Source organism: Oncorhynchus masou, chromosome 1 (genome assembly GCF_036934945.1).
Source record: "Oncorhynchus masou masou isolate Uvic2021 chromosome 1, UVic_Omas_1.1, whole genome shotgun sequence".
NCBI classification, from domain to species: domain Eukaryota; kingdom Metazoa; phylum Chordata; class Actinopteri; order Salmoniformes; family Salmonidae; genus Oncorhynchus; species Oncorhynchus masou.
This window is the reverse complement of record NC_088212.1, coordinates 74,652,492-74,679,314: the sequence shown is the minus strand read 5'-3', so window position 1 is coordinate 74,679,314 and position 26,823 is coordinate 74,652,492. Positions and strand designations below refer to the sequence as shown.

The 26,823-nt window shown below is 43.6% G+C and overlaps 1 protein-coding gene across 1 annotated transcript in view; it reads right to left on the bottom strand.

Moving 5' to 3' along the window:
* LOC135550513 (ras-related protein R-Ras2) overlaps window positions 1-26,823 on the bottom strand; it is a 51,530-nt gene that overhangs the window by 23,963 nt on the left and 744 nt on the right. The gene's annotated exons all lie outside the window — the stretch shown is intronic.

Genomic DNA, 26,823 nt, shown 5'->3' with positions numbered 1-26,823 from the left:
TAGGAATTGTTAGTTAGATTACTTGTTGGTTATTACTGCATTGTCGGAACTAGAAGCACAAGCATTTCGCTACACTCGCATTAACATCTGCTAACCATGTGTATGTGACAAATAAATTTGATTTGATTTTTTGATTTGATTTTTTGTGGAACTGCTCAGAGTAAATAAACACCTGTGAACATTGAGTTTCATATGTGTCAGTCAGGCAGCTGTAGACTTACACCACTCCCTTAGCCATCCCCTTCCTGTTCCCCTGCCCTCCCTTGTCCTACAGGGTTAACCTCTGCTGAACCTGGGGGACTGTCCAGGGGCCGAATGGCCTCCGGTAGCCGTCAGTAATCAGACATCACCCAGCACAAATAGCCACCATTAAGGGTTAACAAGAAGCAGATGGGAGCGTAGGAGTTCTGCTTGTCCAATACTACCGTCTGCTCTACTCCATCCCTCTCCTCACCTTCATGTGTGACTTCATCCCACTGGAGAGGTCCAGCCAAGAACACAGTTACAATTTGTTGTGTGTGTCAGTAAGTGAGAGAAAGAGAAGGAGAGAGGGAGAGTGAGCACGAGAGAGAGAGAGAGAGAGAGAGAGGGAGAGGGAGCACGAGAGAGAGAGAGAGAGAGAGGGAGAGTGAGCACGAGAGAGAGAGAGAGAGAGAGAGAAAGAGAAGGAGAGAGGGAGAGGGAGCACGAGAGAGAGAGTGAGAGAGAAAGAGAAGGAGAGAGGGAGAGTGAGCACGAGAGAGAGAGAGAGAGAGAGAGAGAGAGAGAGAGAGAAAGAGAAGGAGAGAGGGAGAGTGAGCACGAGAGAGAGAGAGAGAGAGAGAGAGAGAGAGAGAGAGAAAGAGAAGGAGAGAGGGAGAGTGAGCACGAGAGAGAGAGAGAGAGAGAGAGAAAGAGAAGGAGAGAGGGAGAGTGAGCACGAGAGAGAGAGAGAGAGAGAGAGAGAGAGAGAGAGAGAGAGAGAGAGAGAGAAAGAGAAAGAGGAGAGGGAGAGTGAGCACGAGAGAGAGAGAGAGAGAGAGAGAGAGAAAGAGAAGGAGAGAGGGAGAGTGAGCACGAGAGAGAGAGAGAGAGAGAGAGAGGGAGAGGGAGAGTGAGCACGAGAGAGAGAGAGAGAGAGAGAGAGAAAGAGAAGGAGAGAGGGAGAGAGAGAGAGAAAGAGAAAGAGAAAGAGAAAGAGGAGAGGGAGAGTGAGCACGAGAGAGAGAGAAAGAGAAGGAGAGAGGGAGAGTGAGCACGAGAGAGAGAGAGAGAGAGAGAGAGAGGGAGAGGGAGAGTGAGCACGAGAGAGAGAGAGAGAGAGAAAGAGAAGGAGAGAGGGAGAGTGAGCACGAGAGAGAGAGAGAGAGAAAGAGAAGGAGAGAGGGAGAGTGAGCACGAGAGACAGAGAGAGAGAGAGAGAGAGAGAGAGAGAGAGAGAGAGAGAGAGAGAAAGAGAAGGAGAGAGGGAGAGGGAGCACGAGAGAGAGAGTGAAAGACCTCCACTTCCTGGGGAAAAACCCACTTGTCCCATGAGCTCATGCAAACCAGAAAGGTCAAATATTCAATAACTAATACACATGAAGAGGGTGAGCACAGCAGCACACAATGGGTCCACCGCCTTAAAAGGGCGCCAGGGACCTCACCCCTCAGGCTGAAGGAAGCCTCTATCTACTGTAAATGTTATTACACTGCTTCAATAAAAAAACATCAATTTGAAATCTTTTAGGTGTACTGAAAACGCTTCTACTATTCCTCATAAATAATCATCACATCACATCTCACCACATTTGAGGTGGTGGCTAGGGCTTTAGCATCTGGAATTATTTCATCTGATTGAATTCTTCCTTAGTCTCAGTGAGCAGAAACTAGTGCCAATGTCTAGCATTACCTGTTGTTTTATCATATCTCAAAACTCATATCTAACTCGACTTAGCAAAGAGAGGAAAGTTCCAGAATGATTCTGAACAAATTAAGCCATGAAATGAAGTGTCCGCAAAACCCCCCCCCCCCGCCTGTCATCCTCCCAATGGCCAGATAGAACAGATCCCCTGGCCCCTGCCTCTGCCAGGGCCTCTCATTCAGCAGCCCACGCCCAGGCCCCACCCCAGCAGAGGAGCCCCCCACCTCAGATACCAAAATCTATTTAGCTCCCAAATAGATGTTCTCACTGCACTGGAGCCAGGGCTCAGCCACAGGCCATGGTACGAAACATCACCAGGGGAACGACTAGCTAACTGGCTCTCCATAGTTAGAGCCTTCTTCACCCCTGTGCTCAGGTCTCATACTGTGTACATATACAATTACACAGCAGCCCTCTGTCAGTCTACTGAGGCCTCTGCTCTGGTCTCACCCCACACACAGCTCTGGACTGGATAATAGTGAGGTTACCATCAATTAGAGAATCATCTTAGATTAGCATCATTTAGAGTCTGAGAGGCTGAATGGCCTCCTCTGTGTCAAGACTAGGTCATGTTGCCTGGGGGCTCTCTGGAACAGGAGTCATGACTTTCCACCAAACGGAAAAGAACACAGACGCGCACAAACACACGCCACAGCAGTAGCAACGTTTCACCTCAAACATGAGACAGAGTAGCTTTATGGCATGAAACTACATGCATAATGAAAGCATATGTTCTGGCCTTGGTCTGAAAGTCCTACGTGGTCCTGGTACTGTACACCATAAAGAGCGTAGCACCAAGGAGAGTGTTCCTGCTGAGTCTAAAGCAGGGAGGGAAATGTTGATCAAGTCCGCTGAGCCAACCAGGCGCTCCTCTGCCCTTATTGGCATTATGACTTCAATCGGCAGGCTAAATATCCCTGTGTGCTGGACTTTCACTGCTTTTGAACCCACTCAAAGGGCGCCATCAAAGAGGAGCCAGTAAAAGGCCTTTCTTCCCCGGCTGGCCAGCAGAGCTCAAAGCATTCAGAATCCACAGCCAACTTAACATGTTCACTGGGACCTGACCACACCACTACCTCATCTCTTTCTTCACCTCAGTTTCTGGTCATGTTTTCTCATCACAAGGCACCATTTTAGATACAGTAGAAAGCCACAGAGTTATTCGAGCAGTGTGCAGTAAAAAGCTGTGTGAACGAGCCTAGTTTCTGTTCCAGCAGGTCATGTGATGTTACCAATGTCCCCTTCCCCCCATTAAGCTAGCCTTAAGCCTAACCATTGTGGTGGTGTTGATGTAGCCTTCTCTGTGGCCTTCGGTAGTTTGCTATGAGGGGCAGAAAAAACAAATTGATATTTGTGAGTCTAACTTTCTCACTCATAATTATTCAGATTCATTCAGTACCTGTATCTGTATCAGTATCTGTAATCATGGTAGCATCCACATTAATGTAATAGTGTTTAGAAACATATTATATTCTTCTTACACAAAGAAACTAACGTGACACAATACATTATTTACCATTATTTTCTATTGGGCACAAAATAATCTGAAACACAACCAAAACAAACAGGAAATGCATCCAACATGTTTGTAGAGTCATAAGCTTGATGTAATCATTGCGTGCTAGGAATATGGGACCAAATACTCAACTTGACTACTTTAATACACATAAGTGGATTTGTCCCAATACTTTTATAAAAAGTGCTGTAATTTCTTAGCGGTTAACCTGATACGGATGAAAATACCCTCAAATTACAGTGGACAGTCTGCACTTTAACATGTATCATTTCAAATCCCCAGTTCTGGAGTACAGAGCCAAAGCAACAACAAATTGTCACTGTCCCAATCTTTTTAGAGCTCACATATGTGGTGGCTGAAACAAAGCACTAACAGAAGAGAGATGTCTTATTGTTGTCTCAATGAACAACCTGTGCCACAGTTCTGACACATACAGTGCCTTGCGAAAGTATTCGGCCCCCTTGAACTTTGCGACCTTTTGCCACATTTCAGGCTTCAAACATAAAGATAAAACATAAAGATATAAAACTGTATTTTTTGTGAAGAATCAACAACAAGTGGGACACAATCATGAAGTGGAAAGACATTTATTGGATATTTCAAACTTTTTTAACAAATCAAAGACTGAATAATTGGGCATGCAAAATTATTCAGCCCCTTTACTTTCAGTGCAGCAAACTCTCTCCAGAAGTTCAGTGAGGATCTCTGAATGATCCAATGTTGACCTAAATGACTAATGATGATAAATACAATCCACCTGTGTGTAATCAAGTCTCCGTATAAATGCACCTGCACTGTGATAGTCTCAGAGGTCCGTTAAAAGCACAGAGAGCATCATGAAGAACAAGGAACACACCAGGCAGGTCCGAGATACTGTTGTGAAGAAGTTTAAAGCCGGATTTGGATACAAAAAGATTTCCCAAGCTTTAAACATCCCAAGGAGCACTGTGCAAGCGATAATATTGAAATGGAAGGAGTATCAGACCACTGCAAATCTATCAAGACCTGGCCGTCCCTCTAAACTTTCAGCTCATACAAGGAGAAGACTGATCAGAGATGCAGCCAAGAGGCCCATGATCACTCTGGATGAACTGCAGAGATCTACAGCTGAGGTGGGAGACTCTGTCCATAGGACAACAATCAGTTGTATATTGCACAAATCTGCCCTTTATGGAAGAGTGGCAAGAAGAAAGCCATTTCTTAAAGATATCCATAAAAAGTTTTGTTTAAAGTTTGCCACAAGCCACCTGGGAGACACACCAAACATGTGGAAGAAGGTGCTCTGGTCAGATGAAACCAAAATTGAACTTTTTGGCAACATTGCAAAACGTTATGTTTGGCGTAAAAGCAACACAGCTCATCACCCTGAACACCCCATACCCACTGTCAAACATGGTGGTGGCAGCATCATGGTTTGGGCCTGCTTTTCTTCAGCAGGGACAGGGAAGATGGTTAAAATTGATGGGAAGATGGATGGAGCCAAATACAGGACCATTCTGGAAGAAAACCTGATGGAGTCTGCAAAAGACCTGAGACTGGGACAGAGATTTGTCTTCCAACAAGACAATGATCCAAAACATAAAGCAAAATCTACAATGGAATGGTTCAAAAATAAACATATCCAGGTTTTAGAATGGCCAAGTCAAAGTCCAGACCTGAATCCAATCGAGAATCTGTGGAAAGAACTGAAAACTGCTGTTCACAAATGCTCTCCATCCAACCTCACTGAGCTCGAGCTGTTTTGCAAGGAGGAATGGGAAAAAATGTCAGTCTCTCGATGTGCAAAACTGATAGAGACATTCCCCAAGCGACTTACAGCTGTAATCGCAGCAAAAGGTGGCGCTACAAAGTATTAACTTAAGGGGGCTGAATAATTTTGCACGCCCAATTTTTCAGTTTTTGATTTGTTAAAAAAGTTTGAAATATCTAATAAATGTCATTCCACTTCATGATTGTGTCCCACTTGTTGTTGATTCTTCACAAAAAATACAGTTTTATATCTTTATGTTTGAAGCCTGAAATGTGGCAAAAGGTCGCAAAGTTCATGGGGGCCAAATACTTTGGCAAGGCACTGTATCTGGTATGGGATGAGGTCACTAGGGAAAGGGAAAGGGGGATACAACTGAATGCCTTCAACTGAACCGTGTCTTCCACATTAAACCCAACCCCTCTGACTAGGCTTGTTTATTATGACTGAGATATGGGGACAGAGATTTGAGATGGGTACATAATACTGATAAGCCCTCATAAAGCTGCATCTGATAGGACAGAGGGTTGTTTATTATGAGATATGGGGACAGAGATGGGTACATAATACTGATAAGCCCTCATAAAGCTGCATCTGATAGGACAGAGGGTTGTTTATTATGAGATATGGGGACAGAGATGGGTACATAATACTGATAAGCCCTCATAAAGCTGCATCTGATAGGACAGAGGGTTGTTTATTATGAGATATGGGGACAGAGATGGGTACATAATACTGATAAGCCCTCATAAAGCTGCATCTGATAGGACAGAGGGTTGTTTTCCCACGACAGGAAGTAGGACAGTCTATGAGCTTACGGGTTGCTGTAGAAGAGATGCACAGAGAGTCAGGGGTCCGTTATGGCCAGTCAGCCATGTCGTGAGTAAAAAACATGACTGGGACCCAGGACAGGGCCTCTCCTGACCACCCCAGCTCAAACACACACCGCCCTGTGTTCTCCACCTAGCACCCAACCACCCACGTTGTTCTTATTCCACTTTCATTTACTAGTAGTAATATCAGGTATGACATGTATCCTACTTTACAGTACAGCTCCTGTTACAGATTCATCTCCCTCCATCTGCTGTAGTAACGCTCCATGTATTTGCATTAGTGGTGTTTCTCCAGATGGTAAGCTTTGCAAAGGGTGATATGTCAGGAGGAATAAGGCCTCTCCTTGGCAGCATGTCAGAAACGCAGCACCATTACCGTTTTAGGCCACCAGTCACACAACACAGACAGTGGAAATGTTATTACCTCAGCAGGCAGCTCCTCATAAATAAGAGCTAATGGACGTCACTCTCCTGCTCCCAGCCCCAAGGCCCAGGGCAGACAGACAGACAGGCCTCCCCCACATAGACCAGCCGCCTACCGGCCTCATAAGCCCTTACGTAACAACATGATAAATATAGGTGATATATTTCACTTCCACAAACCGTTCCCGTTGAGGGAAGTGGATATGGCTTGAGCTAAATCAAACAAAGAAGTGAGGCCCTCAAGTCCCTTTTAGTCATGTTTAAATCCAGAAACAATTAGCTTGATTGCCATCAGGGCTGTTTGTTGTAGTAAGACAGCTAAGACTCTCAGGTCTTCAACTTGGCCACTTTTTTAAATTGCATCTGGAATCAGGTTGAGGGGAGGATAAAGGAACATGTTGCAGTTATACATACCAAACATTTATGAAACACACTTGTTAGACGGCTGTTAACTTGGTGTGCGCTTTCTTGTGCCAACTAAACATTCTCGTTCATTTGTGTTTATTGAGACAAACTGGTGCCGAGTACATATTAGGAGCCATAACCAGTGATCCAGTCTCTCTTAGCGGCCACAGAACAGCAGCTGAGCCTCCCACTCGTCCCCACTGCCATTTCTTTCTACCTACCCCTTGAAAACTGATTACAGATCAGCTCTCCATATCCCATCTGGAACCTTAACCATTAACCTAAACCACAAGATAGGCCCAGGACCAGTTGTTAAGGGCATAATGAGGCCACAAGCCTGCTCACCCACTGTCATCAGCACAGATGGGGAGTCATTAATGCTTCACTCCTCACCTGTTGAGAGGGGTTGTTCCATTCCCCTTCCCTTCCCTTCCCTTCCCTTCCCTTCCCTTCCCTTCCCTTCCCTCCTCTCCTCTCCTCTCCTCTCCTCTCCTCTCCTCTCTCCCCCTGTTGGACAGCAGGTGCCCGGCAGTAATGAGTCAGTCTCAGCTCAGCCTCAGCTCAGCCTCAGCTGTCTGCAGACAGCCAGCAGCCTGCCCAGGCAGTGCCAACTGTCAACCAGCCCAGAACCTGCCTAAGCCTAGCCAAGGCCCCAGGGTAGGGCAGCCAGTGATGGGACGTCCCAGAACCAGGCTCTCAGTGACACACCATTAGTCTGCCTGACCGTCCCCATCCCCCTCGGAACAGACTCGGGGGTTTTAGTCTCAGGAGTGGACAGACGTTCTAACAGACAAGCCTTTGGTTTGGTCAGCTAGCAGCAAATCAAATTTTATTTGTCACATACACATGGTTAGCAGATGTTAATGCGAGTGTAGCGAAATGCTTGTGCTTCTAGTTCCGACAATGCAGTAAAAACAAACGAGTAATCTAACCTAACAATTCACAACAACTACCTTATACACACAAGTGTAAAGGGATGAAGAATATGTACATAAAGATATATGAATGAGTTATGGTACAGAACGGCATAGGCAAGATGCAGTAGATGGTATCGAGTACAGTATATACATATGAGATGAGTAATGTAGGGTATGTAAACATTATATTAAGTGGCATTGTTTAAAGTGGCTAGAGATACATGTTTTACATCAATTTTTCCAATATTAAAGTGGCTAGAGTTGAGTCAGTATGTTGGCAGCAGCTACTCAATGTTAGTGGTGGCTGTTTAACAGTCTGATGGCCTTGAGATAGAAGCTGAACATGCAGTGGCTCGGGTGGTTGTGTCCTTGATGATCTTTATGGCCTTCCTGTGACATTGGGTGGTGTAGGTGTCCTGGAGGGCAGGTAGTTTGCCCCCGGTAGTGCGTTGTGCAGATCTCACTACCCTCTGGAGAGCCTTACGGTTGTGGGCGGAGCAGTTGCCATACCAGGGGGTGATACAGCCCGACAGGATGCTCTTGATTGTGCATCTGTAAAAGTTTGTGAGTGCTTTTGGTGACAAGCCAAATTTCTTCAGCCTCCTGAGGTTCTCATTACTTCCGGCGCCGACAGAGATGACCGCCTCGAATTCGCGTTCCTAGGAAACTATGCAGTATTTTTGTTTTTTTGTTATTTTTGTTATTTCTTACATTGGTACCCCAGGTAATCTTAGGTTTTAATACATACAGTCGGGAGGAACTACTGGATATAAGTGGTAACGTCAACTCACCATCATTACGACCAGGAATACAACTTTCCCGAAGTGGATCCTGTGTTTTGCCCACCACCTAGGACAATGGATCGGATTCCAGCTGGCGACCCAAAACAACGACGCCGTAAAAGGGGCAGACGAAGCGGTCTTCTGGTCAGGCTCCGGAGACGGGCACATCGCGCACCGCTCCCGAGCATACTACTCGCCAATGGCCAGTCTCTTGACAACAAGGTTGATGAAATCCGAGCAAGGGTAGCATTCCAGAGAGACATAAGTGACTGTAAAGTTCTTTGCTTCACGGAAAACATGGCTCACTCGAGACACGCTATCGGAGTCGGTACAGCCAGCTGGTTTCTTCACGCATCGCGCCGACAGAAATAAGAAGAGGGGCGGGGGGTATGCCTTATGATTAACGAGACGTGGAGTGATTATAACAACATACAGAAACACAAGTCCTTCTGTTCACCTGTCTTAGAATTCCTCACAATCAAATGTCGACCACATTATCTACCAAGATAATTCTCTTCAATTATAATCACAGCCACATATATTCCCCCCCAAGCAGACCCATCGATGGCCCTGAACAAACTTTATTTGACTCTATGTAACCTGGAAACCACATGTACTGAGGCTGCATTCATTGTAGCTGGGGATTTTAACAAGGCTAATCTGAAAACAAGACTCCCTAAATTCTATCAGCATATCGATTGTGCTACCAGGGCTGGTAAAACCCTGGTTCATTGTTATTCTAAGTTCCGCAACGCATATAAGGCCCTCCCCCGCCCTCCTTTCAGAAAAACTGACCATGACTCAATTTTGTGGCTCCCAGCCTATAGACAGAGACTAAAACAGGAAACTCCCGCGCTCAGGTCTGTTCAACACTGGGCCGACCAATCTGATTCCACGCTTCAAGATTGCTTCGATCACGTGGATTTGGGATATGTTCCGCATTGAGTCAAACAACAACATTGATGAATACGCTGATTCGGTGAGCGAGTTTATTAGCAAGTGCATCGGCGATGTCGTACCCACAGCAACTATTAAAACATTCCCAAACCAGAAACCGTGGATTAATGGCAGAATTTGCGCGAAACTGAACACTGCTATATACACTGCTTTTAACCAGGGCAAGGTGACCGGAAACATGACCGAATACAAACAGTGTAGCTATTCCCTCCGCAAGGCAATCAAACAAGCTAAGCATCAAGCATCGGTATAGAGACAAAGTAGAGTAGCAATTCAATGGCTCAATCACGGATTACAAAAAGAAAACCAGCCCCGTCGCGGACCAGAATGTCTTGCTCCCAGACAGAATAAACAACTTCTTTGCTCGCTTTGAGGACAATACAGTGCCACTGACACGGCCCGCTACCAAAACCTGCTTGCAGCTGACGTGAGCAAAACAATTAAACATGTTAACCCTCGCAAGGCTACAGGCCCAGACGGCATCCCCAGCCGCGTCCTCAGAGCATGCGCAGACCAGCTGGCTGGTGTGTTTACGGACATATTCAATCAATCCTTATCCCAGTATGCTGTTCCCACATGCTTCAAGAGGGCCACCATTGTTCCTGTTCCCAAGACAGCTAAGGTAACTGAGCTAAACGACTACCGCCCGTAGCACTCACTTCCATCATCATGAAGTGCTTTGAGAGACTAGTCAGATCGGAGATTCATATAACAACAAGATGACTATGGGAAAATGCCATGCTGTGAAGCTCCTCACTTCTCTAGCTCTACACAGACCTTGATTTTCTAACACCCACATGGGAAACGGACTGTAGAGAGGCACGGTGAAATCCCTCTCTGTACAATGTCTAGATGGGAAATAACAGTGATGCAGGAGTGACATGGCACTCTCTCTACAATACCCACAGTGAAAAATAACTTCTATAGATATGATAATGAGGGACAAATGGCGCATGGATTCTGCGAAACAATACCAAAACAAATTGACTAAGGAGTATCCTCTGTGCATAGTATAAAAGCCTTTTAGTCAGATTGGCTGCATGGGGTTGAGAGATATGGGGTCATGAGCTTCACAGCATGGCATTTCGCCATAGATATCTTGTTATATGAATCTTCGATGTGAGGAATGATACGGTCACAGTGAAACAGGCCTCAGCAGTGGAATAGTAGAGAAGTAGAGAAGGAGATTATCAAAGACAACACGTGCAGCTTCCCAAGTACCCACACTTCTCTTCTCTCTGTCAGTATCTCTCACCTGGGTGACAGGCAGCCAGCAGGGACCAACAGCCTGAGATGTTCTGTGATTCAGACAGGAGGTGCATTTGACAAGCCTAACTCGATGTGATAAGCACACTATTAATAATTCAATTAACAGACTGCACAAGAGTCGGGAAGAGGACTGTCTGGAGTGAGGAATGATTTGAGTAAACACAGGTTTAGATTTGAGTCAAATTGCAGTGTTGGGCTGGAGGGAGTATGTTTCAGCATGCTCTGCAGTATTGCCTCTGACACGGCAGCATACATTACATTAGTTCTCAACAGCACACATTAAGCAAGCAAACATCAGAAGGAATGCTAGGAATTCCTCCTATTGTGATCAGTGAGTATCATGATTAGCCATGTCTACATTTGTTCGGATAGGGACCGATCCAATTATTGTTTTGACGATTGCTGTGCCTTTTTAATGCCCGTTTGGGATTGTATCTTTCCGTAATGCAAACCGTTACTCATATACTGGGGGACCAAACTGAACAACCCTACATCAAGGCTCTAGCATCTTTTATTTTTTAAACAACAAAGAGAGCTTGATCCAGTGAATTCCTGAAACAGTCATTATGCCTAATCCACAGTGACATTGTCCCAGAGAGACTGCTGTACTCAGAGGTTGGGGAGAGAAAATGAAATCAAAACAAACAGGAGGGATAATAGAATCTGTGGGTTCTTCTCCTTTAACTGCCACAGCTAACTGCCACTGCTGTTTGTTGTTGGAGCCATCCGTTACACAACGACTCCAGGCCACTGTTGTCTCAGACACTCAGAAACACAGTCACTCATGGATAGGGTGCCATTTGGGACCCAGATCAGATCTATCCAAATCAAACAAACAGAACCAGTATAACGTGCTGTGGTGAGATCAGGGACCAGACTGACTGGAATGCTGTGGTACTGTTGACACAAGGCATTTTAGGCAGATCAGATCATGATTTTGCAAGATGATAGTCAAATGTTATGGCAACAATAGCCTGTGGCTAGTATGGACAACTATGGCCTCTACGGACAGATTTGAGAAGAAAACAAAAGCCATGTCTAATTTAATGTTTCTCAAAACCAACCCACTCAGGGCATCCCCACTGAGCGCAAATTAAACACGTCAATATATCATATAAGTATGACTAAACGAATGGGCTGCAATAGCAGCATTATAGCAAACCAAACAGCCTGGCAGATCTGACACAAATTTCTGTTGAGAGTAAATAAAAGGCAGAGACATATAGGGAGACAGACAGACAAATATTTTATGTTCTAACAGATCAAGAGGGGGGGGGGAGACCAATTGCCTCTCTTTGGATCAGGCAGAAGCCAAGGGCTCTTGGAGTCTCAAGGCCGACTGACAGCCATCCACATCATACCATAGAGTCTAGACCAGGGATGGGCAACTCCAGTCCTCGGAGGCCTGATTGATGTCACACTTTTGCCCCAACCCCAGCTAACACACCCAGTTCCAATAATCAACTAATCATCATCTTCAGATTACAACGCAATTAGTTTAAATCAGCTGTGTTTGCTAGGGAAGGGGGAAAAGTGTGACACAACTCTGGCCCCCGGAAAATGAGGTAAGAGAAGGGAGGTGAGGCAATAAATAGGCCATGGTGGCAAAGTAATTACAATATACCAATTAAACACTGGAGTGATAGATGTGCAGAAGATGGATGTGCAAGATACTGAGGTGCAAAGTAGCAAGATAAATAAATACAGTATGGGGATGAGGTAGTTGGATAGGCTATTTATAGATGGGCTCTATGTGCAGGTGCAGTGATCTGTGAGCTGCTCTGTCAGCTGGTTCTTAAAGCTAGTGAGGGAGACATGAGTCTCCAGCTTCAGGATTTTTGCAGTTCTTTCCAGTCATTGGCAGCATAGAACTGAAAGGAAAGGTGGCTGAAGGAGGATCAGTGGTTCCCAAACTTTTTATAGTCCCGTACCCCTTCAAACATTCCTGCAGCTGTGACCTCCTCTAGCACCAGGGTCAGCGGACTCTCAAATGTTGTTTTTTGCCATCATTGTAAGCCTGCACACACACACACACACACACACACACACACACACACACACACACACACACACACACACGATACATATATTAAACATAAGAATGAGTTTGAGTTTGTCACAACCCGTCTCGTGGGAAGTAACAAAGAGCTCTTACAGGACCAGGGCACAAAAAATAACAATCAATAATTTTGCTCTTTATTTAACCATCTTACATATAAAACCTTATTTGTTCATCAGAAATTGTGAATAACTCACCACAGGTTAATGAGAAGGGTGTGCTTGAAAGGATACACAGAACTCTGCAATGTTGGGTTGTATTTAAGTATAAGTCTTAAATCATTTTCCACACACAGTCTGCGCCTGTATTTAGTTTTCATGCTAGTGAGGGCCGAGAATCCACTCTCACATAGATACAAGGTTGCATAGGACATCAGTGTCTTAACAGTGCGATTTGCCAAGGCAGGATACTCTGAGCGCAGCCCAATCCAGAAATCTGGCAGCGGCTCCTGATTAAATTAAATTTTCACAGAAACCCTTGTTGCAATTTCGATGAGGCTCTCTTGTTCAGATATGGGTAAGTGGACTGGAGGCGGGCCATGAAAGGGATAACGAATCCAGTTGTTTGTGTCATCTGTTTCGGGAAAGTTACCTGCATAATTGCGCACCCAATTCACTTAGGTGCTTTGCTATATCACATTTGACATTGTTCGTAAGCTTGAGTTCATTTGCCCACAAAATAATCAAACAATGATGGAAAGACCTGTGTGTTGTCCTTGTTAATGCAGACAGGGAAGAGCTCCAACTTCTTAATCATTGCCTCAATTTTATCCTCCACATTGAATATAGTTGCGGAGAGTCCCTGTAATCCTAGATTCAGATCATTCAGGCGAGAAGAACATCACCCAGATAGGCCAGTCGTGTGAGAAACCAGTCATCATGCAAGTGGTCAGACAAGTGAAAATTAGTCAGTAAAGAAAACTTGAAGATCGTCTCTCAATTTTTAAAAACGTGTCAATACTTTGCCCCTTGATAACCAGCGCACTTCTGTATGTTGTAAAATCGTTACATGGTCGCTGCCCATATCATTGCAGAGTGTAGAAAATACACAAGAGTTCAGGGGCCTTACTTTAACAAAGGTAACCATTTTCACTGTACTGTCCAAAACGTCTTTCAAGCTGTCAGGCATTTCCTTGGCAGCAAGAGCCTCTCGGTGGATGCTGCAGTGTACCCAAGAGCCTCTCGGTGGATGCTGCAGTGTACCCAAGAGCCTCTCGGTGGATGCTGCAGTGTACCCAAGAGCCTCTCGGTGGATGCTGCAGTGAACCCAAGAGCCTCTCGGTGGATGCTGCAGTGAACCCAAGAGCCTCTCGGTGGATGCTGCAGTGTACCCAAGTGGTGTAGGGAACAACTGCTTGCACGCGCATTACCACTCCACTAGGTCTCCCTGTCATGGCTTTTGCGCCATCAGTACAGATACAGGCATGAGCAGCCACTATGTTCGGCTATAAATATAAATGGACTGTTTAAAAATGTGAATCACATTTTATTTGGCGTAGCCCCGACGCCATTGCGCATACCCCAGTTTGGGAATACCTGCTCTAGATAGCTAATGTCCCAGGGGGGTTGCTGCTGAGAAATCATTTTAAACCAATTCCTGTCTGGGGAAGTGCTGTGTCACATACACCCACAGCCTCACCATGTCATATACTGAACAAAAATATAAAAACGCAACAATTACAGTTCATATAAGGAAATCAGTCAATTGAAATCAATTCATTAGGACCTAATCTATGGATTTCACATGACTGGGCTGGGGTGCAGCCATAGGTGGGCCTGGGAGGGCTTAGGCCCACCCACTGGGGAGCCAGGCCCAGCCAATCCGAATTAGTTTTCACCATTAAAGGGCTTTATAACTGACAGAAATACTCCTCAGTTTCATCCAATGTCCGGGTGGCTGGTCTCAGACGATCCAGCAGGTGAAGAAGCCGGATTTGTAGGTCCTGGGCTGAAGTGGTTACATGTGGTCTGTGGTTGTGAGGCCCTTTGGATGTACTGACAAATTCTCTAAAATTACGTTGGAGGCGGCTTATGGTAGAGAAATGAACCTTCAAATCTCTGGCATCAGGTTTGATGGACATTCCTGCAGTCAGCATGCCAATTGCACGCTCCCTCAAAACTTGAGACATCTGTGACATTGTAGCATCTGTGGCACTGCACATTTTAGAGTGGCCTTTTATTGTGATCAGCACAAGGTGAATCTGTGTAATGATCGTGCTGTTTAAATCAGCTACTTGATTTACCACACCTGTCAAGTGGATGGATTATCTTGCCAAGGGACAAATGCTCTCTAACAGGGATGTAAACAAATGTGTACACCAAAATTGAGAGAAATAAGCTTTTTGTGTGTATGGAACATTTCTGGGATCTTTTATTTCAGCTCATGAAACATGGAACCAACACTCTACATGCTGCATTGATATTTGTGTTCAGTATAGATCAGGGGTAGACAAACCTGGTCCTGGAGGACCACAGGAACTTAATGTATTTGAAAACTAGGTGTGTTGAATTTAGGCACTGAACTGTTTAATTAGCTCAATTGGTCAGGTTGTCTTGCCGTACATGCGGGACTACAAGAACAGGGCTGTCTACCCCTGTCATAGATGATAGAGGTCTGAGAGGGGCCCATGCCTCCATATCTTATGTGAACAGTCAACCAAGTCAAAGCTCAATATGTGAGAAAGTTACAGTTACAGACCAAAGTTCACACAGGCAGATTGTGTTAAAGATGATGTGACACACATTACTTTTCCTCGTCACTCTTTGATATTCCCTGTTTCAATGTGACTCTATGGATCGGGCCAAATGAGAGGAGGCTGGTAAGCATAAGCGACAGATCCTCCAGCAGATGTCATTTGTGTGAGCTTGGAGATGGGAGGCATATGTTCCCTGTGTCCGTGCAGACCATGAACATTTACACAGCCCCAGGCCAGGCAGCCGGATTCTAATCTGTTCCTGTTCATGGTGGGAAGTGATTATCTGAACAGAAACACATGCACTCTCTGGATCCTCTCCCCTGCTGTCCCTGAGAACATAGAGAATCACAGTCACTGTATGCTAAACCCACAGATGAACTGGAAATAGTTTTTTACTGTGACTGCATGAAAAAGGGGATAGAAATAGAATCTGAATTCTACCCGAAGAAATTCACTGGCTTAGTGGAAACAACAACTCTTATCCTCTGCAAGGTGAGAGATAGAATCTTTTTGACTAACTGTCACCCCAGTCTTGTTTTCGTGTGTGTGTGTGCGTGTGTGTGTGTGTGTGTGTCTGTGTGTGTCAGCTCATGCCCTGCCAGACATGGTTTCTACAAGCAGTTGATTCAGGTAAACAGGATACCTAAAGTAGAGGCAGGGCCTTTGAAAAGCCACAGGAGTAAATACATGCCCTGATGTGAGACCAAAGGGGAGAGAGAGAGAGACAGAGAGAGAGAGAGGAGGCCCTGTGGTGAATCGAGGGGGAGGGGTAAACACATACCTACTGCTTTTCTCTAACCATCACTTGTTTCCCTCAACACCTGTCTATCATCTCATCTCCCCTCCTCTATGAATATCGATGACCATGTTAGAGCAACAACAAAAACCCTTTGCTGTGGCACTCAAGTATAGCGAAACTCAACAGGGAGGAACATTCCACCTGACCATACATTATCAACATTAATATCCATAAAATATCCAGTAATAACACAGTAGTAAGCTCTCTGATTGGTGGTAGCACTTCTGCATGGGGGGGGGGGCATTCAGTGTCACCGACTCCCTCCGTCTCTAGTCTCTGTCTGTCTAAGACTCAGGGTCAATTAGACACTGATAATAGTCATGATGAGAAGACTTGCCTTCAGTGGAAGCCTTCTGTAATGCAGTTTATTCACTAGGAGCCAATGGAAAGGCCTGCCCTCAGTGAACGTGGAATACACCACCCACTAGAGGAATTCACGGGTCACGGGTCCATCCCAACCTGAATCCCGAGACCCTAACCTGAATATCCGAGACCCGACCAGGTCCAAAGTTCTATTTTTTCCCTCGGGTGGGTCCTGTTTGATTGTCAGTGGGTCTCAGGTCTATGTAACTACAGCTGATAGACCAGAGTCCACCAGACCACTGCTTTGCATAGGCTATAGCACATTTGTTTTACGCTAATAAAGGTGAATTTCTTAACTTATAGAAGGCCTAGCCAAAATTTAAAGACGTATTTTTTAACCAGAAGAGCAATTTGGCACAATTTTTTGTCACTCGTTCCAATCGTGTCTGGTCTAGACCCGGACCTGTTAGGGTACGATTGTATTCGGGTCTGTTCTGGTCTGAACCCGAGAAGATCTCTCCTACCCACTGCATGCAGATGGGCGGGGGTGTCCTGTCCATTCAAATCCCAGTCCCATTATTATTTATCTTTACATTTTTGTCATTTAGCAGACTTACAGACTTTAAATTAATGCATTAATCTTAACCCTAAAATCACCAACAGGGGTCAAAAATGTCATCTATTTTGTATACTAGTGGTGCGTGCCTAAGCTGAAAATGTGGACTCAATATAACATTTGTGATAAAAGCACCAATTTTGGCACAGGTGTAGATGTATGTACCCTGAAAAGATATACAGTGCATTCGGAAAGCATTTGGAAAGTATTCAGACTCCTTGACTTTTTCCACATTTTGTTACGTTTCAGCCTTATTCTAAATTGTATTAAATCCTATTTTTTCTCATCAATATACACACAATAAACCATTATGACAAAGCAATAACAGCTTATTTTTGCAAATGTATAAAATAACAAAACTGAAATGTTACATTTACATAAATATTCAGACCCTTTACTCAGTACTTTGTTGAAGCACCTTGGGCAGTGCTTACAGCCTCAAGTCTTGTTGGGTATGACTCTACAAGCTTGGCACACCTGTATTTGGGGAATTTCTCCCATTCTTTCTGCAGATCCTCTTCAGTTCTGTCAGGTTGGATGGGGAGCGTCTCTGCACAGCTATTTTCAGGTCTCTCCAGAGATGTTAGATCGGGTTCAAGTCCGGGCTCTGTCTGGATCACTCAAGGACATTCAGAGACTTGTCCCAAAGACACTCCTGCATTGTCTTGGCTGTGTGCTTAGGGGTGTTGTCCTGTTGGAATGTGAACATTTGCCCCTCTCTGAGCGCTCTGGAACAGGTTTTCATCAAGGATCTCGCTGTACTTTGTTCTGTACATCTCTCCTTTGATCCTGTCTAGTCTCCCAGTCCCTGCTGCTGAAAAACATCCCCAAATGATGCTGCCACCACCATGCTTCACCGTAGAGATGTTGCCAGGTTTCCTCCAGATGTGACACTTGGCATTCAGGCCAAAGATTTCAATCTTCGTTTTACCAAAGAATCGTGTTTCTCATGTTCTGAGAGTACTTTAGGTATCTTTTGGCAAACTCCAAGCAGGCTGTCATGTGCCTTTTACTGAGGAGTGGCTTCCGTCTTGCCACTTTACCATAAAGGCTTGATTGGTGGAGAACTGCAGAGATGGGAGAACCTTCCAGAAGGACAACCATCTCCACAGAGGAACTCTGGAGTTCTGTCAGAGTGACCATCGGTTCTTGGCCACCTCCCTGACCAAGGCCTTTCTCCCCCTATTGCTCAGTTTGGCCAGGCAGCCAGCTCTAGAAGATTCTTGGTGGTTCCAAACTTCTTCCATTTAAGAATTATGGAGGCCACTGTGTTCTTGGGGACCTTCAATGCTGCAGAAATGTTTTGGTGCCCTGCACCAGATCTATGCCGACAAAATTTTGTCTCGGAGCTCTACGGACAGTTCGTTCATCGTCATGGCTTGGATTTTGCTCTGACATGTACTGTCAACTGTGGGACCTTATATAGACAGGTGTGTGCCATTCCAAATCATACCCAATCAATTGAATTTACCACAGGTGGACTCAAATCATGTTGCAGAAACATCTCAAGGATGATCAATGGAAACAGGATGCACTGGAGTTCAATTTCGAGTCTCATAGCAAAGGGTCTGAATACTTATGCAAATAAGGTATTTCTAAAAAAACAGTCATTATGGGGTATTGTGTGTAGATTGATGAGGGGAAAAAATATTAAATCAATTTTAGAATAAGGCTGTAACGTAACAAACTGTGGAAAAAGTCAAGGGGTCTGAATACTTTCCGAATGCACTGGAGATATGAGCCACCACAGATGTGGTCCCTGGGGGGGGTGTGGCAGCCAGTAAAATGAATAAATAAACATTTAATTTCATTTAGATTCCAGTCAATGTCTCCATACCAAGTGGAGAGTCAACTTTCAGATGCAATTGGAAATGTGTTTATAGCCCAGAGTGTTCCAAAGTTAGACCTAAAAGTCTGATGACACCGGTGACCATATTGCCTATAACTCCTATCTCGGTGGCTATCTTAGGTTATACTGGTATGTCAGATTACCAGTCACATTCTGTTAAGGTCCCCAAAGCACACACATCCCTGGGTCACTCGTCTTTTCAGTTCGCTGCAGCTAGCGACTGGAAAGAGCTGTAACAAAACACTCAAACTGGACAGTTTTATCTCAACATCTTCGTTCAAAGACTCAATCATGGACACTCTTACTGACAGTTGTGGCTGCTTTGTGTGATGTATTGTTGTATCTACCTTCTTCTACCTTCGGGGCAGCAGGTAGCCTAGTGGTTAAAGCGTTGGACTTGTAACTGAAAGGTTGCAAGATCAAATCCCTAAGCTGACAAGGTAAAAATCTGTCGTTCTGCTCCTGAACAAGGCAGTTAACCCACTGTTCCTAGGCCATCATTGAAAATAAGAATTTGTTCTTAACTGACTTGCCTAGTTAAATAAAGGTCAAATAAAATGAATTCTTGCCCTTTGTGCTGTTGTCTGTTCCCAACAACGTTTCACAGAAACACAACATTTTGAATGGAAAGAAATGTGTTAAAATATATGCTTATTTAGGGGGAATTTAAACCATTTACTTGTGTTAGAAAAGGTTAATAAAATAAGAAGTGTTACTGTTTGACAGAAAGTGTAATTTTTCCATAATTTCCAATTGTGTAAAAAATTACCCCTTTTGGTGCTTTTAGGGGTCGAAATACATCATGTTGGTGCTTTTCGGGTGAGCTAGACGAGACAACCACATATCACAGTCATGGCAAGTACATTTTCCCTCAATAAAGTAGTTATCAGCAAAGTCCGTGCTAGTCGACACCCCTGCCCAAGGAGTGAGAATTGGCACCATGCCAGGTTCTGGTCTGTTACCCAGGCAACAAGGAAGTGGTCCTCCATAAACTTTTTAAAAGAGTTGATCTCCTGCATTATTCTTTACCACAGGGACCACGGACAGTGAGTTTATCATTGATCTGATCTTATTGAAATGTACTACTATCAGCATTACTATGTAATAGAGGTTAATCGGAACGGCCGATTAATTAGGGACGATTTCAAGTTTTCATAACAATCGGAAATCGTGATTTTATTTATATATTACACCTTTATTTAATCTTTATTTAACTAGGCAAGTCAGTTAAGAACACATTCTTATTTTCAATGACGGCCTAGGAACGGTGGGTTAACTGCCTCGTTCAGGGGCAGAACGACAGATTTTCACCTTGTCAGCTCGGGGGATCCAATTTTGCAACCTTACAGTTAACTAGTCCAACGCAATAACGACCTGCCTCTCTCTCGTTGCACTCCACAAGGAGACCGCCTGTTACGCGAATGCAGTAAGCCAAGGTAAGTTGCTAGCTAGCATTAAACTCATCTTATAAAAAACAATCAATCAATCATAATCACTAGTTAACTACACATGGTTGATGATATTACTAGATATTATCTAGCGTGTCCTGCGTTGCATATAATCTGACTGAGCATACAAGCATACAAGTATCTGACTGAGCGGAGGTAGGCAGAAGCAGGCCCGTAAACAGTCATTCAAACAGCACTTTCGTGTGTTTTGCCAGCAGCTCTGCGTTGTGCGTCAAGCATTGCGCTGTTTATGACTTCAAGCCTATCAACTCCGAGATGAGGCTGGTGTAACCGAAGTGAAATGGCTAGCTAGTTAGCACGCGTTAATAGCGTTTCAAACGTCACTCACTAAGCCTTGGAGTGGTTGTTTCCCTTGCTCTGCATGGGTAACGCTGCTTCGAGGTTGGCTGTTGTCGTTGTGTTCCTGATTCGAGCCCAGTGAGGAGTGAGGAGAGGGACGGAAGCTATACTGTTACACTGGCAATATTAAAGTGCCTATAAGTACAAAGGTTAATGAAATACAAAATAGTATAGAGGGAAATAGTCCTATAATTCCTATAATAACTACAACTTAAAACTTCTTACCTGGGAATATTGAAGATTCATGTTAAAAGGAACCACCAGCTTTCATATGTTCTCATGTTCTGAGCAAGGAACTTAAACGTTAGCTTTCTTACATAGCACATATTGCACTTTTACTTTCTTCTCCAACACTTTGTTTTTGCATTATTTAAACCAAATTGAACATGTTTCATTATTTATTTGAGGCTAAATTGATTTTATTGATGTATTATATTAAGTTAAAATAAGTGTTCATTCAGTATTGTTGTAATTGTCATTATTACAAATAAATGTTTAAAAAAAATACAATCGGCCGATTAATCGGTATCGGCTTTTTTGGTCCTCCAATAATTGGTATCGGCGTTGAAAAAAATCTTAATCGGTCGACCTCTACTATGTAACCATGTTCTGCCTATTGAGGTACAAATGTTAGATGTTTGGACAGAAAACAAAGATAGTAGAGAAACCTGACTCCACCCAGTCTAATGATACATCTATAATAAACCTGATCTTTGCTCAGAATAACATCACATCAGTAACTGGGTACACAGACACCAACTGCAAGACCTGCTGAATGGGTTTTATTGTGATTAGATCCCCATAGAGTTTCTATTCCAACTCGATCTACTATCAAGTTACAGACTGGTATTACATCATTCCTTATCCTTTAGGGCAGGGTTCCCAAATAGGCGGACCGCGGGCCAAATTCAGACAATTTTATTTGGCCCCCCCTAAGTTCTGAGCAAAGAATAAATACATTACTGTAAAATCACCAGGAAATCAGCTCAAAGTGATTTTAAATCATTTATAATGTTCCGGCCCCCCAACCCTCCACTCAAGAAAACAATAGGCCCACGTCTGAATCTAATTGGGAACCCCTGCTTTAGGGTAAGAGACCAGCACAGACTTGTGTCATTGAAAACCAAAATAATTTCAACGTTATCTCTTAACCCTTGAGTCTAAGCCTTTAAGAACTAAACATGATTACAATGTTGCGCAAACATTGTGCTGCATCATGCACTCAAAACTATCATACAAATAGGAATGTGTATGGTCATTATAACATGTTCATCAAATTATAACATTTAGGTTAGAGGGAAATGTATGAATTTTCTCTCCCTCTGACAACACCCATATGGAATTGGAAAATTACTTCTACGGGACTTTTTTTGCAATGTAAGCAGGAGAGTTGTTGTTTAAGTAGCTCAGAATGAAGTGCTGTGAAAATGACTTCCCTGCTATGAGCGCAGACTGGTTCACTTCACAGGAACGCTCAGTCAATGAGCCAGCTCTGTGAGAAATCAACATGTGACCCTCCTGGAGAACAAAACCAACAATGTTCCCTCATCACCCACCTTGGCAGCACTACCAAACACCCACACACAGCTAAATGTGTGGGGTTACCAACTCCCTCAAAGGAAATGAAAAACCAGCTCAAACCAAAATGGATCAGTGGTATATGGTATGTGATGTATCACCAAGCTAGATAGAATGCTACAACACTGACTATGTCCAAAAATAGGTTTAAAGTGTGCTGGTCATGGCAGTTTCCACACTACCTGGTACTCAGCCACCTTGTCCTGGGTGTGTGGGAATGCACACCCCCATCACCACTGCTGCAAACACTTTACTTAGCCCGCTGCATCTATTTCAGAGAAATGTGCATGAAACAATCCCCCTACCCCCATCACACACACACACACACACACCTTGCCTGCAAATGCCCAGGAAAGAACGCCCACATGCTTAATCTGTATTTATTCAATTAGAACCCAGAGCAGCAGCATTTCTCCTAAATGACCTCATCTCAGTAATCAAAACCATGCTCAGAATGAGACAGAGAGAGAGGGGGTAGAGAGAGCAAAAAAGAAAGAGAGCACTTAAGTACTCACTGTTTAGGTGTCTTTAACCTCTGATCATACTGGTCTGTATCTAATCCTTCATGACTCTATCAGGCTGGATACTGTGCTCTCCCACTGAATCACACAGCGGGGAGTCAACTCCAGCAGAAATGAAAGAGAGTCCGTGATAAGGACTAATATTAGCAGCTGTGTGTTCATGCAACACCATGCTTTACTACTCTGTCATCCAGTCTGGCGAGAAGATAGCATTTCACTCCCACAGGTGCCATGGTTGCTAATGAGAACTTCCACAAAGGGACCATAGCAGAAATGTTGTTCATATCATCGGTCAAACAAATGAGTGACATTAGATATGGGATCAAATGGCTTGAACCCCACCACCCCACATTGAGTCATGTTTTCCATCTGTTGAATAACACTCTGTGTTCCAAAACCTTTGTCAGATGACTCAATGTTATGTCACCGTTCTGCCATTCTACTCATTGGCTTGGCTTGGCTTCGCTGTGTTCTTACTTCAACTACTCCCAGTGGCGATGACCTGCCTGCTCTGTCACTCTGTTATTGTAGAGTGACATCATCCTCCCTGCACTGTAAAAGGACCCTCACTTCAGCCATTGTGTGACTAGTCTAGTATACACTACAACGGTTTCAGTAACTAGGTTTCCATCCAATTGGCGACAGATTTTCATGAGAATATTCTAAAATACAGTGGTGTGTTTCCACCAAATGGACTTGTTTGAGATAAAAATCAGTGCGTGACGACGTAGTGCACGCTTAAGTTTTCATGTGCCGAATAGAAATCTGAACTTCAATGTTTCCATCACATTTTCAACTCTACCTATAGTTTTGTCACAAAAAACTCTTGCATTAAATACAAAATGTGTCTACTCTGGTCTTGACATGTGCGCTCTATCCAACAGCTCACAGTGTGGGTAGACTGTGCAGGGAGGCTAGTCTATATGAAGAGATTATTATGGATAAGAGCAAGAATGTTTGTATTTGTCAAAATGGCAGTTAAGCATCGATCACCAGAATTTATATAGACCCTTGAGATTTATTGGAAAGGAGCATCAAGATCATTGTGCACTTTCACCACCTTGTGAAGTTCATAACTTATTTCATCTGTAGCCTAATAAACTGCATATTTGCGCATAAAGGTGTTTTCACCTCGATTTCTCACATTATTCATTTTGCCGACACAAAAAGATCCCACCAAGTCGAACGAACTATTGATCTGTCGACATCTCTAAAATTGTACCGGAACTTCCTGTTTCCATCACAGCTGTCGTGATTTTTTTTAATAAGGTATGACTTTACTCACATACAAACTGTGGATGGAAACATGGTTACTGAGCCAAGAATGTTTTTGTTGTTGTTCATCCCACTCAAATTGGGCCAAGACAGTATGCTTAATAAGGGAGAGGCTTTACATTTCTCTATAGATTCGGATGTATCTCTGTAATCCCTTTACTGTTAAAAGGGTGTCAGGTTTTTTTTCACCTGTAAATCTTATCCAATTCCATCAAGTGCACACTACCACACACAATTACACCCATAAGCCCAGCCAGTTAGGCAGGCTGCGGCTCATGTTTTCTTTTTCAAATCTAAGTGGTCCATAGAAAACGAACAGGAGTGGAGGGACTTCCTTTTCCAAAGGCGCTGATTCTGGCTGTTCCATGGTCATTAACCCAACATGACTCAGACAACACTCTGTCCCCCACCCCAACTGACCCTCCACACCTCCATAGATCTGGATGGGAAAGTCTGGACTCAACAGCCAGCTGCGAGGCTTTTCTCCTGGCAGCCGGCTTCTAGAAAACTCTAATAGGATGTAGGCGCTTTCCATGTCAACATTCTACACATGACCAAATTCATTTTTCTTTACATCCACAAACATATACAAAATAAATAAGAAAAGGAATGCAGTCAACACACCAACTACATTTCACCAAAAAATATATATATTTCAAGCCTTGCTTACATTTGTATACAATCACATAGATCTCTCTATTATGTGTGAGAATACTTTGGAAAATATTTCCAAAATTAAAATGACTTGGAGCTGATTTCCCGGTGTTTTTACAGTACTTTATGTCCAACAAGCGGGCCACCAGTTGGGGAACCCTGCTATAGACTATGCATGCAGAGCATATAGGCCGTTTATACTGCACTCATTTCTCACAGATTTGGCATACTGTATATATTGGGAATTCCTTTGCATGTCAAGGGACAAATAAGAGGTTGATGCTCATCTAAAAGATATGGTTGCACATTATTATGTTATACCACTATTCACAATGAACACAGTTGTGGTATGGTTATTATAGAGGAATAAAGAGTGTTGATCAAGACTGGATTGGACACATTCTGAAATACTATGTGCATACAAATAAATGGTCTTATTTCCCAAATGAATGTTCTTTAGTGAGTGCGGACTGACCTGCAAGTTTCAACTAAAGGCTCCAGAGGCACCGTTGCCATGACAAAGTAATCATCCAGAAAATATCTGTGAACTGCTGATCGCTGAGCTGCATACAGTCTTCTCCTACCTACCCTATATTCTACTCATCTTGTTAACAAACAACAATCTTGTTGCTTAAACAAAATGTAATAACCAGTCTATTATTATCTTGGTGTTACTGTCCTATCCGTATTATTAGTTTCATATCACATGGTAATTAATCACATTACTGTCTCATTACACTGTAATACGGCACTTGTCCTGTGGTTTACTGTTTCCTATCCCTACTGGAACAAGTCAACAGTGCATATTTCCTTGTTTGGACCAAAACGCAAGTATTTGCTAAAAATACTAAAGGACTTTGAAATGTTTATACAATACTTAGCCTACTGTTCCATTCCAAAGAAGAATAGGGTCAGAATGGTTGAACCGTGGTACAGTAATCTGATCTGACCAATATCCATGGTATACATTTAATGAGCTTTCTGAAAGCTTATTAGACCTTCAGATCACAACAAAATCCCCAAGCAGCACATGCTGCTGACTGCCCCACTATTGTCTCAGTCACTTTAGACATGCAGCTGCCCGCCCCCAGTCGAGTCTCCTGGAATTAGGACCTGGCATTACAGACTCCTGAAGACACAAAGAGGATTCCTACGCTTGTCCACTCATTCTCAGTTACACTTTTATGAGCAGCTACACCAAGAAACTAACTGTGAATATAAAGGATAAAGGTAAGGTTTTGATAGTGAAAGGGGAAAGACAAAGAGTTAAAAGTGGGGGTACCTATGGACAACACACTGTGTGTGTTGGAATGCCATTGACAAGACTATAAAGGACAACTGTGGCTGGGCAATGGCTGCTTGGTCCACTCGCTTGAACAACTGTCTTTAGCAGCAGCTGTCATTGCTCTGCAACTGTTTGAGCAACAAAAGGGATTGATCAAGATTCACACATGATATCAACGTTAGAGAAAGACATGCAGGGATATTCTATGTAATGAATATGCTTACAGTTATGGATGTGTATGAATTTCTTTATATCCTAGTCTGATTCACTTAGATTTTTTGGGATCCAAATGAATGTTAGTTAGTCTGCTGGCTAAACCGTTATTAGGCTATTCAATAGGCATATTCATTGTCTGATAATGAACATGGTCTACATGAATAAAAATGGTAGGCAAGAGATTTGTCAATACTGCACCTAATGGTTATGATGGAAAATACGTTCAATGTGAGTTTACATAGGGCTTTTGTTTCAGATTTATGTTTTCAAGTACAGCAGGCCCAGAAATCCTGAACGACGTGTTATATTGTAGCCAACAATTATAGACTGATGTATGTAACGCCGCAACGGGCAGGACGATCCACCCAAATATAGCTCCAAAACAAGAGAGATGTTGACAACTCAACTTTTCAAATAAGTATTTTTTTATTTCG